We start from the raw sequence: 13,787 nt of genomic DNA on the forward strand, positions 1-13,787 counted from the left end.
CCCTAAGCATGGAATATCAAGCCATCGAAGTAAAAATCATCAATATTGGGGGTCAAAAATATGTACACATTGAAAACAGCCTCTTAAAGGCTATGTATAATTTAATTAAATTCAACCTGCAATGTGTTTTGTCATTCATTTTGTATCTATTTAATCTTTTATGTGCATTTGCTTTATGCCTTAGAGTAAGGAAAATGCCTTGTAAATAATCTTCATTGGCTAGTATAAACATCAACATAAACACATACAAATATTAGACAATGCTTGAAGAGCCTTCAGATGATGCCAGGCCATAGGGATCATTTAGTCTTAAATTTTGCAAATTCTTTTGATCAATGATGTAGGCATGGGTCACCCAGCTCAATAGAATCTTATATGGGTGTGACAATACATAGATAAAATTTAGAAGTCAAGCTCTTCTGGTAGGGAAATGTTGTGTTACTCCTTAGAGACTCCAGTTCAAATGAATATTTGAACTAACTACCAGTATTGTCTGATCCTTATCATACAGAAAATTACAGAACATACACTGAGTATCCATTGCTCTTTCAGGCATACCAGTTTGCCTATAGCCAGTTTTGCCCATTATCTTGAAACCTTTTTTTTTTTGCCCAAAGTTGTTTGGGGTTGCACTCAGCCTACTGATGAACACATTTCAGGGGGAAAAGACTTCATTATTTTAGCATTGAATCTCAAAATTTAGGGTAAAAATTTATGAGTTGGTATATGCCTGTAATCATAGCAAGCAAAAAGCTGATGCTGGAGAATCATAACTTCAAGGTCAACCTAGGCTATATAATAAAGTCTTTCTTTAAAAAAAAAAATAAAAAGCAAACAAAAAAGTTTATGTGATTATATTGCTGAGCACTAAATACAGAGTACAGTACACCCTCAGTCCTTTCTTTTCATGAATATATATATATATATGTATTCATATGCAGAGTAGAACCAGAAAGACTAGGTCATAAATAACCTTAAGGTTGAATATGAGGAATCCTATAAAAGAAATAGAAACAAAATGCTACAGGTATTCAAAAGAGCAGAAAATTGCTCCAGGTTTTTTTTCAGGGGGAGGGGATATGACAGTAAATTTAATCATCAAGAATGGTTATACAAAAAGAAAACACCACAGTATTTTTGATGGTGTACAGGACAGGTATGCTTGCCAAAGGAAAGGACAAAGACTAGAAAATGAGAAAAAAGTGGGGCAGAGCTGTGCAGGATATGCTTGAGAAAAGGCAAGTTGTGTACAATGCTCAATGCTTTCTGCAGTGACTGCCATTGCACTTTTGTAAGTCCATGGAAAAACAATGCTTACCTAGTCCATTTTATTAGAACCATAAAAAGACACATACATGTGATAATTTGGCACCTGGAGAATAAACAGTGCTATTGGATCAAGGGACAATAAGTTGTCTAAAGAGGACAACATCTGCAATGCCAGGTTGTAAGTGTGCTACCCTAAATTAGTATATCTCACTTCTAACCTTAGTATCTGCTGGCAAATGGGAGGTTAAACCAATGATATGATCTGTCTCTTTAAGAGTTCTATATCAGTAACTTTGTAAAACAAGAATACTGTTCTTTTTAACCTCCCAATTGACTGTATTATAGGGGGAATCCACAAGTCTTCCTCCATTTAAATTGCACAGGTGATCATAATCATCCTTGCATACACTCTCAACTCTCTTGCTACTCTCTCACTTTCTTTGCTTAGTTAGCTAAACCACAACCTGAATTGAATCTCATTCTCCAACAAATTTAGACTTGTTCCCATATAAGTATATCAGGAAAGCTGCATAGTCATACTGAATGTTTTGTTGTCTACTTAGAGCCTTTTCTTCTGACTGTCCTACTGTATTCTCCCTCATCCGACCACCAATGCTTCGCTTCCATCCCTATTCTCAAATGATGACCTGGCTATGATTCTTTTTTTTTCTTTTTTTCTTCTTTTTTGTTGGTTGTGGGGCTTGAACTCTGGGCCTGGGTACTGCCCTTGAGCTCTTCAGCTCAAGGCTAGTGCTCTACCACATTGAACCACAGCACCATTTCCAGTTTTCTGGTGACTAATTGGAGATAAGAGTTTCACGGACTTTTGTGCCTCAGATCTCAGCCTCCTGAGTACCTAGGATTACAGGTATGAGCCAGTGGCACCCAGCTTGACTTATGATTTTTATAGAGAAAGAATCTCCACAGAATTCCACTATATCTACCTACTTACTTGTACTCATGGCCATATGCTTGCCTGTGTTCTGTGACAGGATGAACTGACCATTCTCATAGCTGACCCTTCTATGTACTATACTTTTGTGTATACATAATTCACTGAGGTACTATGTCACCCATTCATCCCTATCTTCTGCCTCAATGTGTCTTGCTTATTTGAATCATGCCCATTCATATCATAAGTCTATAATTTCTTTCATGTTAAAAACATTTTCTCTCTTGTACCCAACTCTCAGCTACATTGTATTTCTTCTCCTTCTCTTTAGGACTCTTTGAAAGAGTTATCTAGTACTGTCAACATGTTTATTATTTTCTCATAATACATGGGCTTTGGTTCACTATCACTCCAATGAAGTGCTCAAAGCAATCAATGTCACAAGTGACTTCATGTTGTTAGAGCCAAAGGTCAATTTAATGCTCAGCTCTCCATCCTACTTTATCCAGTGAAGTCCCACTTTCCAGCTTGCAACTTCTTTGTACCACTTCCAGATTGCACTGAGGTTTCTTTCTATTTCTCAGGCCTTTTCTTTTCAGGCCCAAGAGAATAGCAAGTCCAAAGGTCCTGAGGCAGGACTAAACTTGAGAAGCCCCAGAAACAGTGCTACTCCTCATCTTCCTGAGCACTTCTCTAAGTGAGAACCATGATGGTTCTCCATCCAGATAGACCTCATAAGAACCATGATCCATCCTGATCTCATTTCTGCTCACATATATGGTGTTGATTCCTAAATTTCTCCATAAAGCCTAGAAGTCTCACTGAAACAGTTTATACATCTAACTGTATGTATCCTCAATGAATGTGTTTAGGTATCAGACAAACTCAGCAAATCCAAAACTGACTAACTTGTTTTCCTTCCGCAATCAGATTTCACCATCTCTTCTTTTCTCTGGACATTCCAACAGATTTGACCAAAAAGTATGGATTCATACTTTTATTCATCCTCTTTCTCATCATACACTCTACTTACAAAAAAAAGAAAGAAAAAGAAAAACCAACCCACCCCAGACAACTAATTCAACTCCTTCTCATCATTTCCTGTGTTATCATCATGAGTCAAACCTCTATCAATTTCAACTCCTATAATAAGTTATCAATTCAGTACCAGTCCTTGTGCTTGAACTTGGAACTAGATGTGGTCCCTAAGCATTTGTGCTCAAGGTTAGTGCTCTACTACTTGAGCCACAGCTCCACCTACGGCTTTTGGCGGTTATTTAATAAACTTTCTTGCCAAGGCTAGCTTCAATCCATGATCATCAGATGTCAGTCTGCTAGGTACCCAGGATTACATGAGTACCAGCTCAGAGGGGTCCTTTGTAAATGTTAGATCACATCATTCATCTGCAAAATTATTCAAATAATACTCAAAACGAAAGCTAAAGTCCTTACTCTCACCTACGGGACTTTCTTTTCCCTATTCATCTAGGTTCTTATTTCACTGACTTCTGGTTTCCCCCTACTTATTCTGTTGCGATACTTGTTCCCACTGTTCCTGGAACATCTCAAGTCTTGTCCTGTCTTGGGACCTTTGGACTCGTTATTCTATATGTCTGCCAATGGGAAGGGGGTTGGGACAAGAAAGGAAAAGGAAAGGAAAGGAAAGGAAAGGAAAGGAAAGGAAAGGAAAGGAAAGGAAAGGAAAGGAAAGGAAAGGAAAGGAAAGCAAAGGAAAGCAAAGCAAAGCAAAGCAAAGCAAAGGAAAGGAAAGGAAAGGAAAGGAAAGGAAAGGAAAGGAAAGGAAAGGAAAGGAAAGGAAAGGAAAGGAAAACGCATGGGGGCCTGGAGTTTGGCCTAAGGGTAGAGTGCTTGCCTAGCACGCATGAAGACCTAGGTTCAATCCTCGGTACCACACATAGAGAAAAAAAGGCCAGAAATGGTGCTGTGGCTCGCCTTACCCTTGTGAAAGCACAAGAACAGTGCTTAGGACCTGAGTTCAAGCTCCAGGACTGGCAAAGGAAAGGGAGGGGAGGGGAGGGGAGGGGAGGGGAGGGGAGGGGAGGGGAGGGGAGGGGAGGGGAGGGAAGGGAAGGGAAGGGAAGGGAAGGGAAGGGAAGGGAAGGGACGGCAGACAGACAGAAAGGCAGGCAGGCAGGCAGGCAGGGAGGGATGAAGGAAGGAAGAAAGGAAGGATGCACAGAATTGTTATGAGCCTCAAAATGGAAAGCATATACAAGTACAGTCATCTGAACGCTCATAACTTTATTTTTATTTTTATTTTTTTTATTGTAATTAGTAAAAGGGTTACATGATATTTGCCAGATAGAAGGTGCATTAATTCACATACATTGATACCCTTTCACATGTCTTGGTCCCCAGTTCCCTCCCCCCCACACACACCCCCCACAACGCTCATAACTTTTAATAATCTTAAGAAAAATCATTTTTCACGTCAACCTTCTATTAAATACTAGGTAGTTAAAATCCTTGGTGACTAAAATAAATTTGTACTCGTTACTAGTTGCTCAATCAAACCTATAAAACTAGAAAACTTGCTTAGTGCAGAGGGTAAGGATTGGTATTATAGAAGTACAAAAGGTTACAAAATTTGTACTATACATTTTTCACTGATGTCTTTTCAAAAATATGCTGTCCTTTCATCTATGAAAAGTATCACTGCTGCCCCATTAATAGGTGTTAACTCTGCTTGTATTTCCTTATTGTCTATCAGGAAGGCTAAGACATCTTTAGTCATGAGATATTCGTTTCTGCTTCGGATATACCATTATATAAGGGAATTCATCTTTATAACTATTAAGAAAAATTATATTAAGTAACCCAGATCCAGAGAAAAAGAGGTTGCATGGTATCCCTCATTTGTGGTAACTAGGATATGCCTATAAATCTACAAGGAAACACTTATCAAAAAGACAAAAAGAATATACTTGGTCATGATAAATTATACAGGTCTCTAGATATTTACAGAGTGAGACCAAATGAAGGTACCACAAAGACTCATTAGCTATGTGCATATGATTGTGTAGTGCATGTGATTGTATAAAATGATATCTGTCAAAATGAACTCCAAGAAATGCAAAGAACAGGGTTTTTGTTCTCCGTTGTGCTGCTTTTGTTTTCTGTAACTTTTGTCTTGTTTCGGGGAGGATAAAGGGCAGCACAGAAATGGTGGGAAAAGGGTGAATACATGCAGCAGTGATACTCACTAGACACTGTATTGAAAATGAGCTATGCATCTTGGGAGGTGGGATGGGAGGGAAAATCTGGGAGAATGTGAGGGAAGATGTGACAGTATTTAAAAAGTAATTTACTCATTATCTGACTCATGTAACTATAACCCCTCTGTATATCACCTTTATAATACCAATTAATAAGAATTAAGTAAAATCTGCCCATACTATTTTTTAAAAACCTCCCAATTAAGCATTTGCTAAGTTTTTCATATATATTATTATGCTTAATCCTTACAGAAACTCCTTTAAGGTAATGCCCTTTGATTTGCAAATATAAAAGACTTGAAAGATAAAATAACTTGGCAAGGTTAGCACAGCTAGTGGGGATTTGGACACAAGCCTAATTTTCAAGCCCATACTTCTTCTATTGCCTGTTATCCTGGTTCTACTGGAACAATCTAAATAGGTAAAAGTGTCAAACTATGTATGAAGAAATCCTGGGAAAAATTTTGAGACTGATCTATCTTGCATCCTAAGGACAGACCTTGTCAGATGTCTAAGAGATCTAGTGTTTTAGTAAAGTATCATATAAACTGTAATGCATTATATTGTATTTTGCTTGGAAATCAAATTTAATGATGAGTATTTCATTCCAGTTACTTCAAACACCCTGAGATAGGATAAAGACAAAAAGTATTAGTGATACATGAAGCTCTAGTACCAAATATACACACTACATATGGAGTAAAGTCTGAATTTAAAAGAAGGAAGCAACTCCACCAGAAGCAAGTGACACACCACCAACTTAAGAAAGAGAAGGAAAAAACTAATAAATTCAAGTAGATTAATGGCAAGATGTTTATTTGAAAAGTTTGAGCAAATAAACTGAACCAAGCAAGGACAATGCATGTGCCACACTGAAACACAGTCTTCATCTATTTTTTCCATTAAAATCTTATGAAAATATTAAATGTCATTCTGAAAATCAATGATTCAGTGCATCCATGCTATTTCAAAAAATCATATTTACATGTCGTTCATCATTAAGTGTAACTTATATAATGAATAATCTGCCTTATGAGGTCAGAAAATTATGATAAAAGTTATAAAGGATTAAATACATAAAAGTACCTGTTATGGTTTAATAGATTATATTTCTAAATAGATGTTGCATCACTGAGACACTTGCACAAGGGTGGAGTGCTGTTATCAAATCTATTTTCTTTCACACACTACTAAAAGCGTCTAAAAAGATGTAAAGCATACACGAGCAGCTCAAATATTGTTATTTTCCAGAAAAAAAATTAGAATAGCTGCATTTAGCAAATGAAATCAAACTTTATAGAGACACATAACTAATTTTATACTTCGGTTTTAAAACTTACAAAATGTTAACACTAGCAAGATCTCTTGCTGTCGGATCATTCTACCATGAAACATACAAACACCCATTGTCAGTCTTACCTGAATATAATTGTACTGTAAATGAAATGTGAAAACAAACATGCAGATAAATATGTTCTAGATGCCCTACACAAGCATATTCTACCTTCCCCTAGTTATTTTCACTCAGATCATGTAATTACTCTCACTGATCCATGCATGAATCTCTCACAAAGTCAACCAAGGCTGTTTAGTTTGTCACCTGGACAGGTGTTAACTTCTGAAATCTCCATCCTGCCAGTCTCTTCCCAGCTTTTCCCAGCAAAGCAAACACTTCAGCAGCCATGGTGGAGGTGCTATTTCATGCTCTAGTGTGAGTGCCTTCCCTCCCGCAAAGTTTTAAAACATCCCCAGCATGCATCATTTTTTTCTAGGTCATAGGTTGGTACAATTGGGATACTATCTCTATGTGTTGAAATACAGACGTGTTAGAGAAAATGCTACCTTCTACACACTTTTTATGCTGGGTATGATTACACCTAGTTCTCATTTGAGAATGCTCTCTAATAAAGACAATTAACTGTTTAAATATATAGTTATCTTACATTGGGAATTGATTGCATATAATTTAATCCAAAGGTTTAAAGAATTCTGAAGAGAAATCTTGTTGAAACTGTTATCTACTGACAAAGTTGGATCGTGACACTATCATTTTTAAAAAAGGAGAAAGGGCTGGGTGCAGTGGCTCACGCCTGTAATCCTAGCTATTCGGGAGGCTGAGATTTGAGGTTCATACACAGAAAAGGCCAGAAGTGGCGCTGTGGCTCACGTGGTAGAGTGATAGCCTTGAGGAAAGGCAAATGGCAATACTTGGACTCTGATTCCAAGCCCCACGACTGGCAAAAAAAAAAAAAAAAAAAAAAAGAGGGAGAGAGGAAAAAAAAAGAAATAGACAGGAATATGGCCTGGTAGTAGAGTGTTTGCCTAGCTTGCACAAAACCCTGGGTTCTATTCCTTGGTACCATATTCACAGAAAAATCCAGAAATGGTACTGTGGCTCAAGTATTAGAGTGATAGCCTTGAGAAAGTTCAAGGACAATGCCAAGGCCCTGAGTTCAAGCCCCTGAACTGGAAAAAAGAAAGACTGATAAATCTGTTTAAGACTACGTATTTATACTCAATTTTTATGTATTAGCACTAGCAGAGAAGGGCATATGTCCAAAAGCTTGCATACTATTCGAACATTGCATACTATCCTTAACATTTCACTATAGGTATGTCCGACATTTCAGAAATTAACAAAATATTTGCAGAAGAAGGAAGCTACATACAGCAAAACACACTAAAGTTAAACATTTCTATGTATGGAACAGAAATAAATTCCCTGGTCTTCTGTCTTCTAATTTGTGTTTACCTGGCCCAGGCTTCAGTACAGTGAGTAAAGCAAAGCTGGTCTTAAAAAGGGAAAGTATTATTTCCATTTTGAGATATATTTTGGAATTGCTGGAGCAGCAAAACTTTGACAATTGATGGATATTATCCAAGATACCACAAGGTACTCTCAGCAAACGCCTTCATATAAGTGGTCAGATGTACTGCCAAGACTTTGCTCCTAACCTTCCAAGTTTTTTTATTCCTTCTAGTCAATCTAGATTGCCAACAATATGGACTGGCCAATACTAATTGCTAAAGGCCAATGGTTATAAATATCTATTTGTGTGTGTGTGTGTGTAGGTGTGTATGTATGAGAGCCAAAACGATATTCTCTGTGGGAAAATAACTGCAGAGGCTTAATATAATGGCTCTCACAATGGCTCTAGTTTGTCACTTTCCCAAAGAAAATGCTAACTTTATTGATATGGCTTAATTCAGAAACAGGTAATTCTGGATTGTTGACCAAAGTCTATGGCCTTATTTAAATTTCTTGTAATAAAGACTAATCAGTGTGCTTTGGCTCTTTGCTATAGGTCTTTTTTTTCCTTGCCAGTCCTGGGGCTTGAACTCAGGGCCTGGGCACTGTCCTTGAACCCATTTTGCTCTAGGCTAGCGCTCTGCCACTTCTGGGATTCATTCATGCTAGGTGAGCACTCCACTGCTAGGCTATGCTCCTCACCCTACATAAGTCTGGAGCTTGAATCCAGGGCCTCTTGCTTGCTAGGCAGTTGCTCTACCACTTAAGCCATGACCCCAGTATATCTTGCTTTAGTTTTATTTTAAAGGTCTCACAATTTTGCCTGGGGTAGCTCAGGATAACAAGACTTGTAAGAAATGAGAGGTGAGTGGCTCAAAGCTTTATTGGGGAATAGACTTTCTGGGCTGCTCCAAGCAGGAATAAAGGCAGCATCAACGGACAGGTGCGGGCAGAATATCAACACAATTTTCAGAGATAGTCATAAGAATCACTGTGCCAAGCTTAATGCCTGTGATGGAATCTCTCAAATCTTTTACCTGCGCTGATCTCCAGCCACAATCCTTTCAACCTTCAACCTTCAAGTAGCTAGGATTATAGGCATGAGAAACTTTCCCTAGCCTCTTGGAATTTATATATAATTGAAATCCAAATTAGTTATTAGCCCATAAGAACTACTAGACCTCCTGTTCATAATCTAATATAATGAGAGCAATTCTCAAAAGACCAGAAATACTAGAGATGGAGCAACTAAGCTGCTGGGCTGTCAGGTCTGGAACAAATTAAATAGTTCCTCAATGTCTATTTTCTTGTCTGTAAAATAAAGTTGGATTCCAATTTTAAGATGCAAACAATTACTTAAAATGTTTTACATTATTCCAAGTGGAAATTGCAGAGCTGTCACTTGCTTGGATAGGTATCAACTTTTTAAAAGCCTTATTTACCCTCACCATCATTTTATAAAAGTGCATGTGTTTGGCCTAGTGGTAGAGTGCCTGCCTAGCATGCACAAAGACCTGGGTTCAATTCCTCAGTACCACATACATAGAAAAAAGCTGAAAGTGGTGCTGTGGCTCAAGTGGTAGAGCTCTAGCCTTGAGAAAGTCCAAGGACAGTGCTCATGCCCTGAGTTCAAGCCCAGGACTGGCAAAAAAAACCCCACACATCAGCAACCGGACACTGGACTGGTGGCTCAGGCCGGTAATCTTAGCTACTCAGCATTCTGAGATCTGAGGATCACAGTTCAAAGCTAGCCTGGACACTAAAGCCCTAGAGACCCTTATAACCAATTAACCAGCAGAAAACTGGAAGTGGCACTGTGGCTCAAGTGTTAGAGCCCTAGCCTTGTTTTTTTTTTTCCTTGCAAGTTTTGGGCTTGGACTCAGGGTCTGAGTCCTTGGACTTTCTCAAGGCTAGCACTCTACCACTTGAGCCTCAGCACCACTTCCGGCTTTTTTCTATGTATGTGGTACCAAGGAATCGAACCCGGGCATTCGTGTGTGCTAGGCAAGCACTCTACCACTAGGCCAAACGCCTGGCCCAATGGTGTTTTTTTTTTTTTAAGTAAGATTGTGGAACATATACGGCTATGGATTGTACAAGGCTCTCAAAATTATTTGGCACAACCAGGCGTGGTGGCTTCTGCCTGCAATCCTAGATACTCAGGAGGCTGAGATCTGCGGGTCATGGTTCAAAGCCAGCCTAGACACAAAAGAACCTGAGACTCTTAAATCACTAGAAAATGGGAAGTAGGGCTTGGCTCAAGGGTAAGGTGCTAGCCTTGAGCTGAAGAGCTCAGGAACAGCGCCTCGGCCAAGTTCAAGCCTCATGACCCACAACAAAATTACTTGGCACATGATGAATCAGAAATATATCCTAATTACTGCCAGTTGGAAGTTTAAGTGCCTGTACTAATAAATTTGTATGGCTGGAAAATAATACTAAAAGGCCCTTGGTAGAAAAATGGTTCCTCACTCCTGAGTAGTATGAGGTATAGTTGCTGCACTAGAATAAGCTGGAACTTACTGAGGCAAACATAAAATGTTAGAGATACAACGATTCAATAATAGTTGTATGTCAAGCCCATTTTACAGAGGAGGGAACTGAGGCAGTGGGGTATTAAGTAGTTTATCAAAGACATAGAGCTAATTTACTATGGTAGTGAGATCTGGAATTCCTATATGTAACTCTATCTTTTATTATGACTCAAAAAGAATTATGAAATTAATTCCCATTTGCCTTTTTATAATGGGTAGCTAATGATTTACATTTTAGAAGTTACATAGGGTAAAACATGTTTTTCCATTTTACTTTTCCAAAATTTACCTATTTAACATCATCATAAATATTGGCAGTGTTTTTCACTATAGAAAATTCCCAGATGTCAGTTAGTATATAGTTCCTTAACTTTGTCAAGATGTCAAGATAATTACAAATTTAGAATGTCTAAAGGGTACATACTTACAAATATCCTCTTTTCCTTTTAAAAGAACAAGGTAATTCTTCTGTGGTTTCAATCTGTAGTAAGAGAAAACATATGAGTACAGTGTCATGAGAAATGAGCCTCTGAAAAAAGGTCAAGGATTTCATCTTCCTATGTCTCTAGCTCAGGTTAGACTAGGCACCAAGGGCAAAAGAAGGGCTAGTGAAGATGAATGCTTAGGAGTATTAGTGCATGGGCTGGGAGTGTAGCCCAGTGACAGAGTGCTCACCTAGCATACATGAAGTCCTCAATACCACGTACACAGAAAAAGCTAGAAGTGGCACTGGGGCTCAAGTGGACAACCGCTAGCCTTGAGCAAAAAGTGCCCAAGGGCAGTGCCCAGGCCTTGAGTTCAAGTCCCAGACTGGCAAAAAAAAAAAACAATGGTAGTGCTATGAGGATCTCCAGTAAGTTAAGTGAGTCTGACTCCAAGAGACAGTAGTCTAATTATACAAGAAAGCAGCAATATATTGATTCCCCTGTAGTCAGGACCATAACAAGTTTGGAAACACTTTAAACACCTAAGCATACCAAACTAGTTAGTTGATCTACCAAGAAAGGCATCCCCACTTTCAAATGTCTGCAGTCATCTGGCTATTTTTTCCTATCAAAATCCACCAACAAAATACTCCTCTTTAGCTTGGCATCAGTGGCTCACATTAGCAATTTTAGCTACTCAGGAGGATAAGATCTGAGAATAATGGTTCAAAGCCAGTCCTGGCAGAAAGGTCCTTAAGACTATTAACTCTAACTACCCAAGCCAGAAATTGTATTGTGGCTCAAAAGTGGTAGAGCACTAGCACAAAAAAAAAATGTCCCTTTAAACTGGGCAAGGTTTGTTGCAGTACTGGTCTAAATAAGTATAACTCTCCTCAACTCATAAATAGATGGCTGTTAAACATCAATTTATGGTTGAGGACTAACCTCCCTGGACAAAGAAGGAGAAAAGCATGTAGCATCTTAATGTTTAAAACACTAATTCTAAACACTCAGAACACTTATTTTATATTGCATATCTACAATTCAACATTCACACGACTGTAATCCCCACACTACAGGGCTGGTGCTGATACTAACTGGAATCATTAATTTTCTCCTTTGTTATCTTTAGAAGAGTACAGAGAATAACTTGTATCCAGATCAATCACTAAGTGATGGTGCCTTTTGTTCTATTTCACAGACTACTTTCAAACTTCAAATTAATATCCTTAATCTATTTGGGGGAAGAGAGTGGCAGAGATAAAATCAGTAAGAGACTAAACACAGATGATTAAGACTTCTATTTATAAACAAAAGTAAAGCTATTTAAAATATTTTTTCTCCCATTTCATATTAATATGAAGAGAAACCTTATATAAATATGTTTTTTTTGCCAGTCGTGGGGCTTGAGTTCAGGGTCTGAGCGCTGTCATTGGGCTTTTTAAGGCTAGCGTCTACCACATGAGCCACATCAAAGTTCAGAGTTTACAAAGTAAATACCGAAAAGAATGGTGAAAGACTTCACAGTTCTATATTAAAAATTTGTATTTGCCACAGATAATTCTGACAAACCAAAAAATGGCAAAACTTTCTTCTATAGATCACTTACAGGCCTATAGGTAACAGGAGGATTAAGAAAGGAATATTTAAATCCATCTACTAGTTTTCTTAATTTATAAAGTAATCCCATAAACAAATATTTGCAAAGAATAGTCAATATTTGGCTCTTGATATGTGAGATGAAGAAACTGTAGAGGAGGGATCAAGGGTCAGAAAACTGCCTCCGCTTGACAGGTATATAAGCTTCCACCTTGTACTTCTCTGTAGTCTCATACAGCAAACCAAGTGAGAAGGAGAAGCAACTTCCATAGGTGAATTAAAAAAAGAGATACATGAAGCTAGGCGTGATGGCTCACACCTTTAATCCTAGCTACTCAAGAGGCTGAGATCTGAGGATCAGGGCTCAAAGTCAGCCCAGGCACAAAGTCCAATAGACTCTTACCTCCAATTAACCACTAGCAAACAAGAAGTGGTGCTGTTCCTCCAGGGGTAGGGTGATAGCCTTGAGCTGAAGAGCTCAGGGACAATGCCCAGGCCCAGAGCTCAAGTCCCAGGACCAACCAAAAAAGAATAAAAACAAAGTCAAAGGGGCCAGGATGAATGTAACTGTGCAACCCCTCTGTACACCACCCTGACAATAAAATAAAATAAAATAAAGTCCAACTGACCCTGGACTCCCTTCTTTCGCTCTTCCCCACTTCAATACAGTAATGTCCTCTAAAGTCATTCTACTAAAATACACTGAATGCATAATTTCGATTAAATTTATATAAAAACATTTTCAAATTTATGAATGAATATACAGGTATTTCATAACAATAACATAAGCATGCTGAAATGTCTTAGCCCATTTTTAAAACACTGGCATATATAATAGGGCAGGAAATAATATATCATTAGAGGTTTTTTTATCTTACAACTATTGAAGAAGATCACTTTGAGAAAACCCAGCTCACTAAATGCTAGGAAGCTTAAACCAAAGTCCACAATTTAAAAAAAAAAAAGCAAAACATGTCACAAATACCAGCGAATGTTGCTTAACTTCAAATAACCATTATATTTGGAGACATTCTGAAAAACAAACCACTAATATGTTTGCTTTGGGACTTCTCTGTAAATAAA

General features: G+C 38.1%; 1 protein-coding gene across 4 annotated transcripts in view; it reads right to left on the minus strand.

Annotated features, from left to right (window-relative positions):
• Acsl4 (acyl-CoA synthetase long chain family member 4) overlaps window positions 1-13,787 on the minus strand; it is an 85,656-nt gene that overhangs the window by 39,900 nt on the left and 31,969 nt on the right. For 2 of the 4 annotated variants that reach the window (XM_090326774.1, XM_090326776.1), the window contains exon 2: window positions 11,109-11,161. The gene's annotated coding sequence lies outside the window, so the exon portion shown is untranslated. Of the gene's footprint in view, window positions 1-11,104; window positions 11,162-13,787 lie in introns of all 4 variants that reach the window. The other 2 variants (XM_090326775.1, XM_090326777.1) reach the window with 1 other exon arrangement.

This window comes from Megascapheus bottae, chromosome X (genome assembly GCF_031878675.1).
Source record: "Megascapheus bottae isolate mThoBot1 chromosome X, mThoBot2.hap1, whole genome shotgun sequence".
Classification (NCBI taxonomy): Eukaryota; Metazoa; Chordata; class Mammalia; order Rodentia; family Geomyidae; genus Megascapheus; species Megascapheus bottae.